Source organism: Erinaceus europaeus, unplaced genomic scaffold, assembly GCF_950295315.1.
Source record: "Erinaceus europaeus unplaced genomic scaffold, mEriEur2.1 scaffold_291, whole genome shotgun sequence".
Lineage (NCBI taxonomy): Eukaryota > Metazoa > Chordata > Mammalia > Eulipotyphla > Erinaceidae > Erinaceus > Erinaceus europaeus.
In genome coordinates this window covers 20,275-41,208 of record NW_026647720.1, presented here as the reverse complement: position 1 = coordinate 41,208, position 20,934 = coordinate 20,275, and positions in this window count along the sequence as shown.

The following is a 20,934-nucleotide window of genomic DNA, read 5'->3' as shown; positions in this document are numbered from 1 at the left end:
TGCCTTAGGGTATTATTAACCATTTTGTGCTATGTCAAAGGTAGTTTACACTGCACAATTTGCTCTTTGCAAATCCAGCCCTCCTCTGCCTCCTGCACAGCGTCCTTCTCCTTATCCCATGAGAGGCCAGGTGAAGAGATGTGAAACTACATGCCACTGGCACATTACATTTTCCCCATATGTGGGTCGAATTTGAAGGATATGTGGCACTGATGACAAGTGACAAGATTTTCACACAAAATCTGAAGCTTCCAGGGTTTAGAAAGAGGGTGCTTTGATTGACCTGTCTTCTGATGTGAAATGTCTTTTCCAAGTGCCTCATGAGGTCAAATTGTTTTGAAACTTGAAGTTCCTTCTTCTGTCTAGGCAATATTCTCACCTATGGCTAGAAGGCCACTAAACTAGGAGCACATCTCTGGGCCAATAACCTGAAGGGTCCAGGAGGGATTCCTACGTATCTCCTCAGGGCCAAAGCTGTAAGAGGTGTTTCAAATTTCCTTTGCTAGCAGGATCCAGGCACTGTCAGTCCTTGAAATTCTTAACAGAAACATAGTGCCTGCTGACATTTATCAGGAGATGGCTGTATTCCCCAAGGCCAGCTCTTAAACCCCTGGCAGCCCTCAGAATGTTCAGGTACTGCATGCCAGCTTGACTTTACTGTACTTTCATTAGCCAGAGATGCCTGGCTCCACCCAGGGACTGGAAGGGTCAGTACTCTTCCTGAGTGATTGGCATTTAATGTCCAGAACCACCTACATTGTGCCCCCCAGAAGTTCCTTGTTAATACCTCTGTGAGGACCCATTGAAGCACTTCTGCTTGACTCTGATTGGCTGGTTTTCAGATACATGCCCCCAAGTGTAGGAACCTGGGCTCTCTTATGCCAGCTGTTCTGAGCCCAACCCTTGGCCCACTACCTTTGCTGATTGGATCGTTCTTAGGGACCCCCTAGGAAGGTCAGTACTCTTGGTTTTTGATAGATCAGAAGACTGAAAGACAGCCTACCCAGCCCACCCCTCACGCTCCCTGATCAGGTCTATAAGGCCCCTTTGCTGGACTCTTACTGGCTTGTTCTTCTAAACATGCACCCCATAGCCCCTATCTGGGTTCTCATTGGAGGGCTATTTTCTGAGACCCGCCTTACAGATGATGCCTGCACTTTGATAAGCAATGCTCTTCAGCCATGCTCAGAAGCCCTGTCAGTAATCTCCTTGACAAGTGCCTCTAGGGAACCTTCAAGGAATCTCTCTTCTGCTTTTGTGCTGCCCTCTTGTGGACATACAACAGAATTCAGCAGAGCACAGGAATTCAGAAGCTCCCAATGGAGTCTCCCTAGACCAGTAAAGAAACCCCATCCACCTAGAAAGCAAAACGGGGGATCAATACACCCTAGAAGAACGATTTTTGGGAATCGTGTGTGCAATTCAAACGTTGACATCTATAGTCGACAATACCTGATCTACTCTCATTTTACAAAACATATACACAGAAGTACATGGGTTGCTGCCACCTTGTGGTCACACAGCAGAATGTAGCTGTGCTCCCATTTGGCAACTCCCAATGGAATCTATATTTAATCTTCATTTTCCCTTTAGTTGTCCTTGTTGTATTTTTATTGTTGTTGTAGTTATTGTTGTTATTGATGTTGTCATTGTTACATAGGACAGAGAGAAATGGATAAAGGAGGGGACGACAGCAGGGGAGAGAAAGATAGACACCTGCAGACCTGCTTCACCGCCTGTGAAGTGACTCCCTTGCAGGTGGGGAGCTGGGGGCTCGAACGGGTATCCTTGAGGCAGCCGTTGTGCTTTGCACTGCTTGCGCTTAACCGCCCGACTCCCCAATAGCATCTATAAAATGACAGGAAGCATAGGCATGGGAAGAGCCATGTTGAGAAATGACTTCGGGAAAGAGACAGTTTTGTGAGTCCAATGTGCCATTCATTCATGCAAAAGCACTTGTGCTGAGGGAATTTGCTAGGCCAAGCAGTGGCACACATATTGAAATACACACATCACAGAGTGAACTTGTATTGTCATGGACAACCAAGGATGAAGCCTAGTCCCTAACACACTGAGGTTTACTTCTGAGCTATATATATATATATATATATATATATTTGCAAGAGCATTATAAGTGAGAGGAGGAGCATAACAGAGCTTCTTTCTGGACTGTGTGATACTGGGGCTCAAACGCAGGGAGTCTTTGGCAGCAAGCCTCAGAGGTAACTTAATCCTGGTTGAAATATAAATAAGTAGTGGTCCAGGAGGTGGCGCAGTGGATAAAGCATTGGATTCTCGAGCATGAGGTCCCGAGTTCAATCCCTGGCAGCACATGTACCAGAGTGATATCTGGTTCTTTCTCTCTCTCTCTCTTCCTATCTTTCTCATTAATAAATAAATAAATTCTTTAAAAAAAGAAATATAAATAAGTAAACAAACAATAAACAAATATATAATAATGCCAGGAAATGGTACATGGATAAGTTCACATGTCACAGTGCACAAGGACCCAGGTTCAAGCTTTGATCTAAACCTGATAGGGGAAAGATTTATAGAAACAGAAACTCATGCCATGCTTCTTCTGAGAGCTGTGAGGTGCCTCCTGAGGGCTGGAGGGTGAGTTTATACCTGCTCAGGGATTAGGGAGATTTCCTGTGCCCTTGTCCTCTCCCCCTAGCTGCTCCAGCATCCACTGGATTTGCTGCTAGGGGGACTCAGTGATAGACAGGAATCCTCTATCTGCTCCTGGTCCTGAATGGGTTCCCAGTAGCCTCTTCCCAGTGGGTATGGCAGCAGAGGGACTGACCCAGAGATGGGACACACCTGGATCATCATTCATGGCTGGAGCCCAAGTCCCCTACCCACAGCCTGGCCTGGTGGGTTCTACCTTGGTCCTGCCTATGGGGGACCAGCATGGCTGTTGTCTGAAGGGGTGGGAGCTGTGGCTGGCTGCCATGAACTAGATTCCAGCCTCAGAGGCCAGCAGCAGCCAGGAGTGGCTTAGGGCAGTGACAAACTTCCTGGTGCAGGCAGGGCCCTTACCTGGCTAATCTCCCTGGGCCACGTGGCACAAGCCAGTGGGTTATGTTGTGCAACCCCTCCTGTTAGGTCCCCACATGAGTGAGGCCCAGTTTGTGGGCAGCTAGGAGAGCTGGCATGGCCTGTCCTTGAGCCTGGATCATCAGCCTCACCTGCATCACCATCACCTGACATATGCCATGCCAGGAATCAGGCTTCGGATCTCATGCTCAAATTTCCAATACAGTGATCCCTTTTGGACAGCTATAGCAATAGATTGTCAGCCTCCCCCCTCAATTTTCTGAGGACCTCTAGGTGCAAAACTAAACATCAGTTGGTGAACAAAGGTCAATCTTATCAGTTTTATATGTATTTTTCTTTTTTTCCTGTTTAGTACTCAAATATAGTGGAGATGATCTTTTTCTTTCATTTGTTCTTCAGAGACAAATTCTGAGGTAGAGAGGGAAAGATGATGGGGGAAGAGGCAGGGAGAGGTCCTGAGTATAGCACCTCAATCTGAGGCTGGTTCATGTCATGCTGGTATTCAAACTCAACCTCATAATTGAGAGTTCAGTTCTCTGTCCACTTAGCTTTCTTTCTCTCTCTCACTCGCTCACTCACTTTTCTTCCGTGGCATATGTGTGTCTACGGGTGTAATATAATGTCTTTATTTATATATAATTTAAAAGAAACAGAGCAGAATGGGAGAAGATGGGAAGACAGAGACACCTGCAGCCCTACTCCAACACGTGAAGATTTTCCCCTGTAGCCTGACACCTTGTGCACTTCAGTGTGTATACTTAAGCAGATGTGCCACCACCTGGTCTCTCATTGGTATAATATACTGGAAAAATTCAGCCTAAAATAATGAAACCCAAGTGATGATGAATACACACACACACACACACACACACACACACACACTCCAGAAAGGAAAACACAAAGCAGAATTTGCTTTTCCTGCTCCTCCCCTGGCAGCCTCCACTGCAATGGAGGGAAGGAATGAGGGTTGGAATGGGACTGGGGTCTGATCACCTTCCCACCCCACGCATCTCCTTTCTCTAGCCCCAGTTTCGGAGGGCGCCATGCTGCACGCACCTCAGCTAGCTGGTGGATGGGGGGTATCTGGGCCTGTCTCAGCCTGGGACTAGAGACAAGGCTTGCAGACAGGTGGTTGGACCCCTATGGGCCAGCTGCGGGCTGTAGGCGGGGCTGGGAGCAGCTCAGCGGCCTTATTCAAGGTGAATCATCAAGGCCAGGCCCTGGCCCCTCCCATGCAGCCTGCACCTGGGCCAATGGCGCTGCATGGGGGCGGGTGGGGCTCAGCGGGGGCCCACTTTCTCCATGCCCTGGGCAATTATTCAGGAGCCTGGTCCATTGCTTGCACCGGGTGCTGCTGCTTGACCACCTTCCTTGGTCGCTCCATCCAGGCCTCAGCACAGCCTCTCCCTGGGTTCCCACACCCTCTCCTGCGCCGCCCCGAGCTGGAAGGCAGCGCAGAGCCCAGACTGGAGTTGGAGGTGAGTGTCCATGGCGGGGCAGAGCTGGGGTGGGAGGGAAGGTGGCGCCAGACAGGCGGTCAGTCCTCTGAGCAGCCAGGCTTCAGGGTGACTCGGCGGCGTGGTGGTCCGAACTTGGGGCCCCATGAAGCCTGCGCCGGGCCCTGGTCGCCCGCGGGGTGAGCCGGGGGCTGTGCTTTGCGGGGACAGAGAGGTCGGGGGCTTCCAACACCTCCAGGAGGTATGGAGCCCGGTCCCGGCACCTCAAGGGCCTGGCGGGTCAGGACCAGGTCTACTGCTCCCGGGAGTTGCTCTCCGGCCATGCCAAGCCCGGTCCCAGGAGGAGAGAGGGGCCTCCAGCGCACCACCCCTATTGGAGGAGCAGGTGGCTGGGATCCCGCACATCACCCCAGGAGCTTGGGGGGCCCTGAGCTCAGCTCTTCTTGGGGGGCAACTGGAAGGGGCGCACCCCGCGGGCACACGCCGCCCTGCCCGAGGCTGGTTTGGGAGGCTGTCCCCAGGGCATGGGCACTCAGGTCCCCCATCTCCAATGCCCCGCCCGCAGCCCCACCATGCTTCTGCTGAGGGCTGTGAGGTGCCTCCGGAAGGCGAGGGGGGATTGGGGAGATTTATGTGACCTCACCTCCTCCCCCTAGCCACCCCGTTAGCTAGGTGAAGCCCCAGTCGCCTGGCTGCTTGAAGCTGGCGATTAAATGCTGCAATGCATCCCGGTGCTGGGTGGTGGCTGTGTATTGTGCTCCCCCCGCCCCACCCCTCGGCGGGGTCACAGCCTCCAAATGGTGCGCCCTGTGATCAGGACAGTGTATGGTTTCTCAGTCCAGGCGGCACTGCTGACTGTGGACTAGAAGCCTCAAGCAGGAACCTCTGGCTTGCTTTTACCATTAGGCCCCCTTCCAGTCTCCTGTCCTGTGGTTGTGAGAGAGCAGGGGAGGGACAGGCCATAGAGCTGTGTCCTCAGTTTTGTGAGATTTCAGTATGTAATCTAGAGCCTCCCACATGCAAGGTCTGCACTCTGCCTGCAACACTACAGGGATTCAGGCCTGGTCATCTCTGCCCAGCCTTCATGCTGTCTCCCACCCCACATTCAATGTTCCTAAGAGTGTTAGTATAGTACAAGGGATAAGAAAGGGGGAGAGAGGGAGCGACACCACAGCACTGCCTCGTTTGAGTTTTAAGTTGCAGGTTTCACTGGCTTTACCACCTTCTCTGCTCATTAAATTGTTTATTGTTTAGTCTACATTTTGCATTATTCTTTTAAAACTATGTTATTTATTTGGAAGACACAGATCAGTTGTGGTGATAGAGACCTGTAGCACTGTTTCACTTTTTGTGAAGTTTCCCCCCTGCTTGGTAGTACTGAGGCTTTAACCCAGTGCATTATAACATGTGTGCAGCACTCTCCTTCCCCTACTGTATTTATTTTTCTACTAGAACACTGGTACACTCCAGCTCATTGTGGCAAAGGGAATAGAGCCTGTGACTTTGAAACCTCAGACATGAGATTCTTATTGCATCAGCACTGTGCAGCCTCCCCCATCCTGATGAGTCTCAGCTGGTTGTGCTTACGGCTAAATTTCCCACAAGTAACCTCGTGCCCCACCTGCAGTGAGTCAAATTCAAGAGTGAAGCTTGTTCACAGGTGTATATCTTTTTGTCCTCTCTCCCTAACCCTTCTATTTTTTATAGTCTATCTAATTAAAATGAGAAATAATGGGAGTCGGTGGTAGCACAGCGGGTAAAGCCATGTGGCGCAAAGCACAAGGACTGGGGTAAGGATCTGGCTTCGAGCCCCCGGCTTCCCACCTGCAGGGGAGTCCCTTCACAGGCGGTAAAGCAAGTCTGCAGGGGTTGAATATCTTTCTCTCCCCTGCTGTTTTCTCCTCCTCTCTCCATATCTCTCTGTCCTATCCAACAACAACATCAATAAGACACAATGACGATAAAACAAGGGGGGGGGAATTTAAAAAAAGAAGGATTAAGAAATAAAATGAAAATATGGCCACCAGGACTAGTTCATCCGTACTTGCTATGCCCCAGTAATAACTTTGTTGGCCATAAAAAAGAGAAATTTCTCTTTGTTCATAATTTCCACATCCAATGTAAACCTGTTTTAAAGCTCAAAGTCTTAAATGGTTATAATGCTGACTTTTTTTTTTCAGAGAGAGACACAGTACAACACTGTATCTTCCCTCGGGATGATGGGGACTGGGACTGAATTTGGGTTGTGCCCATGATAAAGGAAGTTCACTGTCCCAAGAAACTCTCCAGTCAGCCCACATTTAACCCATTTTGAGTCAATCATCTGCCATTTTTTGTCTCAGATTTTACTTCTCTGCACTTTCTCAGTTGTCTGTTGTTGCAATTTCATGAAAACACTGTCGGGGTGTTGTTTTCCTTATCCAAACCATTGACTATGGGTGGATCCTGCCTATTTTTATAATTAATTTCTGTTGATATCTATATCTCCTGGGATTACACCATCTCACTAGCTAATATTGTATTTTTGTCAGTAGGAATCTCTTGGTTTGATTTTGCTTTTCAAGATAGACTTATTCTTAATTAGACTCTTAATATTTGGTCTGAATGTTTACATCTCCTTTAACTTTTTTAACCAGGGAACTGGAAATTTTAATCGGGATTATCTTAAATCAGCAGATGGTAATAATGTACTGTGGCCATTTTTTTTTCCATTGTATGAGCATGATTGCCTTCACATTTATTTAGGGATCATGTGGTTCCTTTGGGTATTATTTCATAATTTTTAGGATGTGAGTCGTATGTATATTCCAGGAAAGTGCTTTAGTTGTGCAGCCTTATTTTGCACTTCTGAAATACAAATTTTGATTCTTGATAATACATACATGTTTTAAAATCAATGTTGTCTTTATTTTAAATGTTTACACAAATTCTCTAGTCTACTTCAGATCACTTTGAATTTTTAGCAGGATATGTAAATGGCGTGACATGGTCTGTGAATAGGTACTGCTATATTTTCTCTCTCTATCTCTCAGTGTGTGTGTTATATTTCCTCACTTCTCTGGATCAGGTTTTAGGAAAGTATGAAGTGATAGCAGGTGTCATGCTCTATGAAGAGAGTTCTGTTTAGATCTCATAGTATATATGCTAATAAAACTTTCTCAATATGTGAAGTAAATATTAATGAAGATAATATGCTATTTGAGTTTAACTTATAATATCAGTGATAAATATGTGTTTGTGGTATTTGCAATAAATATCCACTGTGCCTACTCCCAGACCACTATGTTGATATTTTATAAAGTTTAAAATATTTGTTACTTTTTAAATATTTTATTTATTTATTTTAATTTTCAAATATTTATTTATTTTACTATTAAATATTTTATTTATTCATGCATTTCAATATTTTATTTATTTATTTTAAATTTTATTATTTTACAAATTTTATTTGTAAAATTTTAAATATTTAATTTATTTAATTAATTTATTTTATTTAGCAATAAATACAGAAGAAGCAACAGATTAGGCCAGCAGTGCTCATTTCTAGTTGTTGTTGGTGCTGTGAATTGAACCTTCAGACATAGAAGTCTTTTTGCATAGCTATTTTGCTATAACAGAGCTCTAAAATTATTCATTAAGATAGAGATGAGCAGAGGCCCAGACCGACACCCTGAATCTTAGGATGCTGGACCTTGTGTTTTAGATTTCAAAGTGTTATACACTGTTTAATCAACCCAACCACTTCATTCTGAAACAATAATGACTATAAAGAGCATTGAACTTCTTAAACCAGAGCTAAACCATGCTCTGGTGTTTCTGTTTATTTATCTCTGTATCTCTCTCATTAAAAGTAATAAAACATTTAAAAAAGAGTATTTCATCTTATGTTTTCTGTACTCTAATATTCTTTGTGGTATTAATGAATTCTACTTGGCTTTCATGTTACTGGCTAAGTGTTAAATTATTAACTAGGGATTAAGAGATGTTACAGTTTCTCAGGCTAAGGATTGTGCATTAAAGCCTAGCATAAATTTGTATTATTTATCCTTTCTTTTTGGCTCCAGGGTTATTGCTGGGGCTTGGTACCTTCACTGCTCCTGGAGGCTATTTTTCTCCTTTTATTGCCCTAGTTGTTTATCATTGTTGTTGTCATTTGCTATCATTGGTAGATAGGACAGAGAGAAATTGAGAGAGAGAGGAAGGGAAGACGGGGAGAAAAAGATAAGACACCTGCAAACCTGCTTCCTGGCTTGTGAAAGGACCTTTCTGCAGGTGGGAAGAAGGGGCCTCAAACTAGAATCCTTACACTAGTCCTTATGCTTTGCACCATGTGCACTTAACTCACTGTGCTACTGCCCAGCCCCCAAATGTGAGTCATTTATCTGTTATAATTGTAGTGAATATCCTGTACTAGGATTATTAGCAGAATATTATTCCTAATATGTAAAGGTCATAAGTCAAAGAGATACATTTCGCAGTTAACAGGGCATTGTTCTGTCACAGGAATGGATCTAAAGTGATTTAAAAATTAATTTACTGAGGTATTTTTTTTGTTCTTTAAATCTTTATTTTTTTGATGTTCCGTATACAACCACATGCAAGTTTGTTTGATAACTTTCAAAACCAATGTAAAATACAGAGCTTTAAATTTTGTGCTTCTAAGAATATTTTTCTGAGTCTTTCTTTAACTTTATATATATTTTCTATTAGGAGGCTAGTGGCTTATGATTCAGTTGTTAGCACATGGGCCAAATTATTCAGCTTTCCATGATACGTGTCTGTAAATCACGTCACAGGCCAGCCCAGGTGTTAATCTGTTCTAATATGGCTCATGTGTGATTGCAGGTGGCCACAGTAATAATCCTACAAGATGCATTTGTGACCACAGACTTTGCAGTCTGGGTTACACATAGCCCCAGTTAAATTTCTTTTTATTTTTTTATTGGGGGATTAATGGTTTACATTTGATAGCAAAACACACTAGTTTGTATATGCATAACATTCCCCACTTTTCCACATAACAGTTCAACCCCTACTAGGTTCTCCTCTGCCATAATGTTCTTGTTAAAAATGTAATCAAGTACTAGTGAACACACAATCCAGGTAGATTCTAGGGATGCTGTCATGGTACTCTGGAATGTCCTTTTATACACAATTAACTTTAACTCAGCCATCTTTTCCAGGGACAGGCTCTTTTCTCCAGGTTGAGAAATTTTTTTCTCCTTGGGTGAGGTCTATTCTTCAGTGCGTGTGGGAAGTCATTGGAAAGTCTATATAGGACAACACATCTTTTTTAGCATTTGTTGACTATATGTATATTTTTAACCCCTTTGTGTATGTGCCCAATGATAGAATGAGTGATGGTTTAAATCAGTGTTAGCAGACAAGCTCTGCTCAATGATGGTTGTCTGTCTGAATCACAGGATGTTATGAATATATCTATTTGCACTACTTTAAAATATTTACTTATTTATGTGTTATATATCTTATTTGTTGGATAGAGACCGAGAGAAGCTGATTGGAAAGGGTCCATAAAAGCTGTTTCACTTGCATCACTGATTTATGGTTCTGAAACTCACCCTTCATTCAGCACCACAGGTGGGCACCCGGGAGTTGAACACAGGTACTTGCACATAGTAAGATCAGTCTTCAGCTAGATGCCAAACCTGGCCTCTCGTTTATTTTTTAACACCCTGTCTGACCTGCCTGCTTTGACCCTCTCTGAGATTCTGTGCACCTGTTCTGATTTTCTTTGTGGGTGATCTGCTGGGCTCTGACCTGATTTGGTGGTTTCTGAACTGTGCACCTTCTCAGACTCTCTGTGCACTTATTGTGCCTCTTCTGTTGCCCTCTCACCTTCTTTCCACCTGCTCTGACCAGCTCTTTATGTGTGCCTGCTCTGTCCCCATCTCACCTTCTGGCTGCCAGCTCTTTCCTCCTCTGACCTATGTTTGCCTGCTGTGACACACTCTGAACTTCTATGTGCCTGCTCTGATCCTCTCTGTCTTTATGCACACCTCCTGACTCTCTCTGACCTTCTGTGTGCCTGCTTTGTTGCTCTCAGACTTTCTTTTTGCCTGATCCTCCCCCCCAAAGATCTTTTTGCCTATTTTTACTCACTCTGACCTTCTGAAAGCCTGCTCTGACCCTCTCTGACCTCTCTGACCTCTGTGTACCTGCTGTCACCCTCTGTGTTGAGCATCTTTTGCGACCTTCTCTGAGTTTCTATGCACCTACTCTGACTCTCTCTGACCTTCTGTGTGCCTTCTCTGACCCTCTCTTACATTCTGTGCTCCATCCTACTTTCTCTGAGCCTGCTCTGACCCTCTCTAACCTTGTGTGCATCTTCTGATTTTCTTTACTCCTGCTCTGACCTCATGTGCACCTGTTAACCTTCTGTGCACCTGCTCTGAACATCTCTGGCCTTCTGTAACCTTCTGTATGCCTTCTCTAATGCACTCTGACCTTTTGTGTACCATGCACCTGGGCTGAGCTCTGACATCTGGGAGTTATCCCTGTGCTCTGCTCTGAATCTGTTTGCTAACTGGAAGGAGACCAAACTGTATATATTCTGCTCAAAACTAAAACACTAAGTTAGGATATTCATAAGACCTTCATTCTTGCATAAAAACAGTGGGTTTCAAAGTATATATGGTACATATGTCTTTGATTACAGTGATATTTAGTTGAGCAGTATAAATGTTCTCTGAAAGTATAGTCTATGTGGAGTCGGCGGTAGTGCAGTGGGTTACACGCACATGGTGCGAAGCTAGGACCAGCATAAGGATCCCAGTTCGAGTCCCCAGCTCCCCACCTGCAGGTGCATCCCTTCACAGGTAGTGAAGCAGTTCTGCAGGTGTCTTTCTCTACCCCTGTCTCTCTTATTTCTGCTGTGGCTTGAGGAAACTTGCTTTGTGGAAGGTGAGCAGAATGTGGAATTTCTGCCATCTTGTGAAGTGGGATGGAGACAGCCTCTGAGGAAACAGGACTGATCTAGTCGTCACTCTGCTCTTGATTTCTGTAAAAATGAACTTTGATGCTCCTGCTCTCTGTTCCTCTAGCCTTCCTTGAGCCTGATTTGTTCCCCTCTTAGGTGTGCACCTGCTCTGACATCGTCTGACCATCTATGCTCCTGCTCTGACATGCTTTGACCTTCTGTGCACCTGCTACGATATTCTGCATGCTTGCCCTGTCCCCCTCTGACCTCTTTGTTCTTAGTCTGTCACCTCTGACAAACTTTTTCCCTGGTCTCACTCATTCTGACATTCTTTTCACCAGATCTGACAGGTTCTGACCTCCCATGAACCTGCTCTGAAAAACTATCCTGTGTGCCTGCTCTGACTCTCTCTGACCTCTTTGATTTCTGCCTGCTCACTCCTCTGATTCTCTGTGCAAGTCCCAAAAATGCAATTTCCTGCCTCCTAGCTGAGGCCTCAGTCCTCTCAGAAGTTGCTGACGTCTCAATTCTGCAAATGCTTCAAGAAACTTGCTTTGTGGAAAACAAGGAGGGCTGCTCTTTGGGGTTCTCTATGCTCTGTTTTTTGTAACTGTGACCTTCTATGCTTCTGCTCTCTTATCTCTCTGAACTCTCTCGCACCTGCTCTGTTGCACCCTCTGATCTTCCCTGAGTCTGCTTTGACATTTTTGTACCTTCTCTGTCCCCCCGACCTTCTTTTTGTCTGCTCTGTCCACTCTGACCGGCTCAACCATGAGGTCCCAGTTAAATCCCCAGCAGGACATGTCCCAGAGTGATGTCTGGTTCGTTCTCTCTTCCTATTTTATTATGAATAAATAAATTAATTCTTAAAAGAAGAAATTATAATTAAGGTGTATATATACATCTATTTATCAAAGGAGATAAAGAACACTCAGAGTAGCAGTCAGGTCCAGAAGTGCTGGGAATAAAACCTGAAAGTTCACAGAGAAGAGTCAAGTTGACCATCACTGAGTTTTTATAAAATTAGACTGCAATTTAATAAATGTTGACCAGTATATTTGATCTTAAGTCACAATTATCACATATTTACCTGATTCCAATTTCATAAGCTCTTGGCCACATGCCTGGACCAAGATTTAACTACATCTGGGAAAAAAAAAGAGGGAGGTGGGGAATCAATCAGTAGTGCAGCGGGTTAAGTGCAGATGGTGCAAAGCACAGTGATGGGCTCAATGATCCCATTTCAAGCCCCCGGCTCCCCACCTGCAGGGGAGTCGCTTCACAGGTGAAGCATGTCCGCAGGTGTCTATCTTCCTCTCCCCCTCTCTGTCTTCCCCTCTTCTCTCCATTTCTCTCTGTCCTATCTAACAAAAATGACACCAATGGCAATAATAACTACAATAAAACAAGGGCAACAAAAGGAAATATATAAATAAATATTTTTAAAAAGTAAAAAAAGAGGGAGTCTCAGAAGTAGTAGGTGTGACTTAGAAAGGAAGAGAAGTTAGAGAAATAGGAATAAATGGGCAAATATATATATGTATATAATATATATATCTGTGTATATATATAGACATAGAGAACTACTGCATTTTCCAATAAAGGAAATGGAGAACCAGAACTCTGTAGTTGGAAAAGGTATTTCATTATACTCCTAAAATAGTTTTGTAGATCAATATTACATCACTAATAACAAAAACAATTTTCCTGCTTAGTATTACTTTATCCATTACTAAGGGCTGCAACAAAATGCAGCTGAGCACAGGAATTCAGATTTTCCCAGTGGAGTCTTCCTAGAATAATAGAGAAACCTCATCCACTTGTAAAGCAAAATGGGAGACCACCACACCCGAGAGGGAAGAAAAAAATGTTTTAGCAATCTTATGTGCAATTCAAACCTTGCCATCTTTGACATCCATAGTGCCAATGCCTGAGATCCCCTCATTTCACAAAATGCTTACACAGAACTACAGGGTTTTCTGCCGCCTTGTGGCTACACAGCAGAATGCAGCTGTAGTCCCATTTGGCAACTCCCTATGGAATCTTCTCAGAAAATGACAGAAAGCATAGGCATGGGAAAGTCAAGTTGAGGAATGACTTAGGGAAAGAAAGACAGTTTTGTGAATCCAATGTGCCATTCGTTCATTCAAAACCACTTGTTCATAGGGAACTACATAGGCCAGGCAGTGGCACACATGGTGAAATGCACACATGACAGAGTGAACTTGCCTTGTCATGGGCACAACCCAGGATCAAGGCCAGTTCGTAACAGAGTGAGGTAGGGTTCTGAACTGTAAAGATATATATAATTTGCAAAGAGCATTCGCTTAGCCCTCACACATGCAAGTCTTGTGATTTGGCCACAACTTCTTGCTTCACAAGTCTTCTTCTAGCATTTGCCCTTCTTCCGTAGCCAGTCAATAGCGTCAGGTTGAGCTTCACAAGTTATACAGCAGGTCTAAAGGTCTCTCTCTCTTTATTATTTTATATTTAATAACACACACAGAGAGAGAGAGAGAGAGAGAGAGAAATACCAGGGCACTACTCACCTCTGGCTTATGATGGTGCTGGGAATTGAACTTGTGACATTAGAAAGTATTTTGCATAACCATTATGTTGTCTAGCCAGCACTCTCCCTTTCCATTTCCTTCTTGCCTTTCAATGTCTCTCTATCCTCTATCAAATAAAACTAGTTATCTCTCTATCAAATAAAACTAGAAAGAAAAGAAAAAAATAGCTCCTGGCAGTGGGATTGGTTGTCACCAAGCCTTAGAGATAACTTAACCCTGGTGGAAATAGAAACAAATAAGTAAACAAACAAATACTTACATATATACATAATAAGGCCAGGTAATGGCACATGGTTAAGTGTTGTATGCTTTACATTGGGTTGTTCTAGTTCTCCCCCGCCAAGAGAATTGGATCAGTTCAGTTAATTTGAACTTGGCCCCGCCCCTAGGAACCCCCACAGAGTTCCAGAGGGACAGAGTTAGAGTGCTTGCGCCTCTGCAAAGAGACAGCAGAGTTCTGTTTGGTGATTAGTTTGGTTTAGTTTATGAATCGTTGTTCCTGAATAAAGAAATACAGCTTCCCTGCCCAGCTGTTGTCTCTGGTCATCTCTGTTACCCGCCCGTGAAGCTAGCCCGGCCAGCTGGAGCCGCCGAATTTTAACAACAGTTAAGTGAACCTATTACACTGCACAAGGACCCAGGTTCAAGCGTGTGATACACACCTGATGGGGGACAGCTTTATAGAAGTGGAAAATCAGTGCTGCAGATATTTCTCTCTCTCTATGTTCACCTCCCTTCTCAATTACTATCTCTATCCAATAATAAAAACTAAAAACATTTGTTTAATATGTTAAATAGTCAAAATTCCATGCTTAGTGGGTCAGGAGATAGCTCCTGGGGGGAGTGTATGCCCATCCATGTACACCGTCCAAGAGAGGAACAAGAGAGGCCTCAGTGCTGTGCTATCTCTCCCTGTGAGCATCCCTGTATCTGTATATCTGTGTCTCTAGAAGAAGAAATGATAATTTTCTTTTTTTGAGGTTTGATTTATTCATGAAGAAGATAGGAAGAGAGAGAAAGAATCAGACGTCACTCTGGTACATGTGCTTCCGAGGAGGACTGAACTCAGGACCTCATGTTTGAGAGTCCCGTGCCTTATCCACTGTGCCACCTACCAGATCACTATGGCGAAATTTGATATAGTTTCAAATATTTGATATTTTGAAAATATTTTATTTATTTTACTGGAGGAGCTAGCAACAAGTACAGAAGAAGAAACAGGTGAGGCCAGCAGTGATCATTTCTAGTTGGTGGTGCTGTGAATTGAACCTGGGAATTCTAAACCTCAGACGTAGGAATCTTTTTACATAGCTATCTTGCTATAACACAAGCCCTAAAATTATTCATCGAGAGAGATGAGCAGAGGCCAAGACTGAGACCCTGAATCTTAGGATAGTGGTCCTTGTGTATTAGAGTTCAAAGCATTATAGCCTGTGTAATCAACCCAACCACTCTATTCTGAACCAATAATGGCTATAAAAAGTGATGAATTTCATTCTCTGAAGTTTAATCTCCAGCACCACCGTAAACCTGAGATAAACCTTGCTCTGGTGTTTCTGTTTATTTCTCTCTGTATCTCTCTCATTAAAACTAATAAAACATTTTAAAAAGAGTATTTCATTTTATGTTTTCCATACTCTAATATTCTTTGTGGTATTAATGAATTGTATTTGGCTTTGATGGTACCGGCTAAGTGTTAGGTTATTAATTAGGGATTGATAGATGTTAGTTTCTCAGGGTAAGGATTGTGCATTAAAGCCTAGCATAAATTTGTATTATCTTTTTTTTTTTTGGCTCCAGGGTTATTGCTGGGGCTTAGTACCTGCACTGCTCCTGGAGGCTATTTTTCTCCTTTTATTGCCCTAGTTGTTTATCATTGTAGTTATTGTTGTCATTGTTGGACAGGACAGAGGAAAATCAATCAGCTCGGCTCCCTCTTTGTTTCCCCGCCTGGGCCTTTGCTCAGTATGGGAGGCATGAGTTCCAGTGCTTGATCAGGCAGTGGATTGGGATCTTCTTGGCATTAGTAAGATTTTTTTGTTTTACCAGAGCACTGCTTAGCTGCAGTTCATGGTAATGCAGGGGATTGTGCTTGGGACTTTGTAGCTTCAGGCAGGAGAGTCTTTTTGCATAACCATTATGCTATCTCCTCTGCCCTCTCTGTGTCTTTATTAAACAGATGCAGGGGGGAGGTGACCCCACAGCAGCTAGAGTGATAGGTGTGGGGGCAGCCTGGGTTGAGCTGCTGACTTCTCCCCTCTCAGAGGGCACCATGCTGCAGGCACCTCAGCTAGCTCAGGGCTGGCGGGGGTGGGGGGTGGGGGGTGGGGGGGTGGAGTGGGGACATCTGGGCGTGCCTTGGCTTGGGACTGGGGAGCAGGCTTGCAGGCAGTGGGCAGGACCCCTAGGGTCCAGATCAGGGCTGTAGGCGGGGTTGGGAGGGGCTCGGTGGACACAATCAAGGTGAATCCTCATGGCCTGCCATCAGCCCCTCCTCTGCCACCTGCACCTGGGCCAATGGCGCGGCACGGGGGGTGGGCGGGGCTCCCTCTTCAAGCAATTAATCCCAGGCGGGACTCATTGCCTGCCCTGCGGGCTGCAGCCTGCTCACCTCCCTCCTGCCGCGCCGTCCTGCCCCCGCACCCTCTCCTGCACCGCCTCTCCTGCCCAGTGGTGGCAGCTCCTCCCCAGGTGTCCCAGCAGAGGCCTCCCCCCCGCGGCTGTCTCCCGACAGTCAGGTAGCGCGGCCTCAGCTAGGCCCCCTCTTGATTCCCCTGCCTGGGTCTTTGCTCAGTATGGGAGGCATGAGTTCCAGTGCTTGATCAGGCAGTGGAGTGGGATCTTCTTGGCATTAGTAAGATTTTTTTGTTTTACCAGAGCACTGCTTAGCTGCAGTTCATGGTAATGCAGGGGATTGTGCCTGGGACTTTGAAGCTTCAGGCAGGAGAGTCTTTTTGCATAACCATTATGCTATCTCCTCTGCCCTCTCTGTGTCTTTATTAAACAGATGCAGGGGGGAGGTGACCCCACAGCAGCTAGAGTGATAGGTGTGGGGGCAGCCTGGGTTGGGCTGCTGACTTCTCCCCTCTCAGAGGGCACCATGCTGCAGGCACCTCAGCTAGCTCAGGGCTGGCGGGGGTGGGGGTGGGGTGGTGTGGGGACATCTGGGCGTGCCTTGGCTTGGGACTGGGGAGCAGGCTTGCAGGCAGTTGGCAGGACCCCTAGGGGCCAGCTCAGGGCTGTAGGCGGGGTTGGGATTTGCTCCGCGGCCACATTCAAGGTGAATCCTCACGGCCAGCCATCAGCCCCTCCTCTGTCACCTGCACCTGGGCCAATGGCGCGGCACGGGGGGCGGGCGGGGCTCCCTCTTCAAGCAATTAATCCCAGGCGGGATTCATTGCCTGCCCCGCAGGCTGCAGCCTGCTCACCTTCCTCCTGCCGCGCCGTCCTGCCCCCGCACCCTCTCCTGCGCCGCCTCTCCTGCCCAGTGGTGGCGGCTCCTCCCTAGGTGTCCCGGCAGAGGCCTCCCCCCCCGCGGCTGTCTCCCGACAGTCAGGTAGCATGGCCTCAGCTCGGCTCCCTCTGTTCCCCCACCGGGGTCTTGGCTCTGGCGCCACCTCCTCCCGTGCCCCTCCAGGGAGTTCTGGGCGCTGCGTTCAGCCCATGCCCCTCGGCTTCACTTCCATCACTCTGCCTGCTGCGGAACAGGAACCCCCCTTTTATTTATTTTTATTAATTTTTTTTAGCAGAGCACTGCTCAGCTCTGGCTTATGGTGGTGTGGGCGATTGAACCTGGGACTTGAGAGCCTCAGGCATGAAAGTCTCTTTTGCATAACCATTATGCGGTACCCACCTGTTTTTTTACTTCTTTTTTGCCTCGTTTCCCTCCGTGTGGCCAAAGAAGGGAGCTGGAAGGCGGTGGTGGAGAGCCCAGACTGGAGTGCGAGGTGAGTGTCCAGGGCGTGGAGCAACCGGGGCGGGAGGGAAGGTGGCGCCAGGCGGTTGGTAGGTCCTCTGAGCAGCCATCCTTCGTGGTGACCGCGGCATGGTGGCCTGAACTTGGGGCCCATGAATCCTGCGCCCGGCCCTGGGTGGTCACCCGGGTTGATTCGGGCTCCGCTTGGCCGGGACACCCAGGTCGGGGGCTTTAGAAACCTCCCGGAGGGATCGAGCAGGGTGGCTGACGCCTCAGACTTCTGGCGGGTCAGGCCCACGAGTTGCTGCTCCCAGGAGTAGCTCTCTGGCCAAGGCCAAGGTCCCTGGGGAGAGGGGGCCCACCGCACCTCCCCCAGCGGAGGAGCACTTGGTTGCTGATATCCCGTCAGTCCCACTAGGAGCTTGCGGGGCCCCTGAGCTCTGCTCTGCGTGGGGGGTGACTGGAAGGGGCGCACCCGGCGGGCACGTGTCCCCTAGACCTTGAGGCTGGTCTGGGAGGCTGTCCCCAGGGCATGGGCGCCCAGTAGCGTGGAGCCGGCCATGCTGAATCCCCCTCCCCCATCTTCAGTTCCCCCACCTGCTGCCCCGCCATGCTTCTGATGAGGGCTGCAATGTGCCTGCTGAGGGCCTCGGTAGGCGCTTAGATCTGCCAGGGATTAGCTATTTGGGTTTAACTGATAATATCTGTGAGAAACAGGTGTTTCTGGTATTTGCAATAAAGTTTCAATAAAAAGCATTGTGGGAGAGCACAGGTGGTGCCACAGTTCACTGACAACATGTTAGCATTTCTGAGGATTTCTGATCAAGAACCCTTGTCCCCAACTGCAGAGTAGGAGCATGGTAAGTGGTGAAGTACTCTATCTTGCCTTTCCCTGTTTTTTTTGTAATCTATATCCCATAAAGGAATGAATAAATAAAAATTATAAACCAGGGAGTCGGGCTGTAGCGGAGCGGGTTAGGTGCAGGTGGCGCAAAGCACAAGGACCAGCATAAGGATCCCGGTTCGAACCCTGGCTCCCCACCTGCAGGGGAGTCGCTTCACAGGAGGTGAAGCAGGTGCAGGTGTCTGTCTTTCTCTCCTCCTCTGTCTTCCTCTCCTCTCTCCATTTCTCTCTGTCCTATCCAACAACAACAATAACTACAACAATAAAACAACAAGGGCAATAAAAGGGAATACATAAATAAAATAAATATTTTAAAAAATGATAAAGCAATACTAGATAAATTAATTATTCTAAACTTGATGTTGATTTCAGGAATAGATATTAAGACTGCTTTCAAAAACATCTATCTTTTTACAATGCTATTTTCATTCTAATTTAAAGACTGAGTATATCAAATCGCATTGGGCTTTGTTTAAAGTTTCTTAATCTACATAATTAATAGAATTAATTATTTTAAATCATTGTACTGTAGGATTTTGATAAGACTCTTATTCTGGTGTAATGACAGTGGCTTGTGAAGAATATATTCTACATATCTGTTTGAGTATGTTGATATCTTTATTTTTCAGATGTTTATTCCCTTTTGTTGCCCTTATTGTTTTATTGTTGTAGTTATGATTGATGTCCTTGTTGGATAGGACAGAGAAATCAAGAGGAGGGGAAGACAAGGGGGGAGAGAAAGACAGACCTGCAGATCAGCTTCACCACCTGTGAAGGGCCTCCCCTACAGGTGGGGAGCCTGGGGCTTGAACTGGGATCCTTATGCAGTCCTTGCAATTTGTGCCACGTGCTCTTAACCCTCTGCATTACCTCCCGACTCCCGATTATGTTGATATCTTAGTGAAGTATAGAAATAATCCCTGACTGTATAGTCATTATGGTGATGTGTTTTTAAATATTTAATTTTTTATTTATTGACTCATGAGAAATGATAGGAGAAACAATCAGACAGCAATCTGCCACATGTGATGCCGGGGATTGAACTCAGGACCTTCCAACTATCCTGGAGGGATTGAGCAGGGTCTCCCAGCACCTCAAGGCCCTGGCAGGTCAGGCCCAGGAGTTCCTGCTCCCAGGAGTAGCTCTCCTTTCAAGGTCAAGCCTGGTCCCTGGAGGAGAGGGGGGCCTCCAGCACACCTCCCCCTATTGGAGGAACACGTGGCTGATATACCACTAGCTTTTAGGAGCTTGCAGGGCCCCTGAGCTTAGCTCCGTGGGGGGGGGGCAACTGGAAGGGGGCATGCCCCCCTGGACCCTGAGTCTTGGGTAGGAGGTTGTCCCCAGGGAATGGGTGCTCAGGTGCAAGGAGCCAGCTATGCTGAATCCCCCTCTCCCCTGCCCAATTCCCCACCCACAACCATGCCATCCATGCTTCTGCTGAGGGCTGGGCTCAGAGGCTGTCCCCAGGGCAGGCTGAAGCCCCCTCCCCCATCCCCAGTTCTCCACCTGCAGCTCAGCCATGCTTCTGCTGAAGGCTTTGAGGTTACCTCCTGAGGGCTGTGGGAGGCACTTATACCTGCCTGGGATTAGGTAGACTGCCTGTGGCCTAGCTCCTCACTAGCCCCAGCTGCCTGGCTTCTGCCCTGCTGCTTTCTATGCTTCTGGTTTCTCCTTGTGCTGGGTGCTGGCTGTGTGTTGTGCCCCTCCTGCCCCATCCCTCGGCTCTGTCACAGACTCCAAAGGGTGCTACTGTGATCACCACGGGCGAGGGGGTGGTTTCTCAGTCTAGGTGGTGCTTGCTGACATCAGACTACAAGCCCCAGGTAGGATACCATCTTCTGCTTTTGCCTTTAGGCCCCTTTCCAGTCTCCTGTCCAGGGGAATTATGTCCTCTGATGTGATTCTCTTGCATCACCATTAAGCTGTTTTCCCAGCTCATAGGAAGACATATTGATGCACATGTTCTACATTTTGCTATGTCTATCAATTCAAAAAATAGTGGCGTATAATTGTGGCTATCAGTGCAGGCATGTCTCAGTTCTTGCTATGTAGTTTTAACTGTTAATTTATTTTATTTTACTTATTTTTTT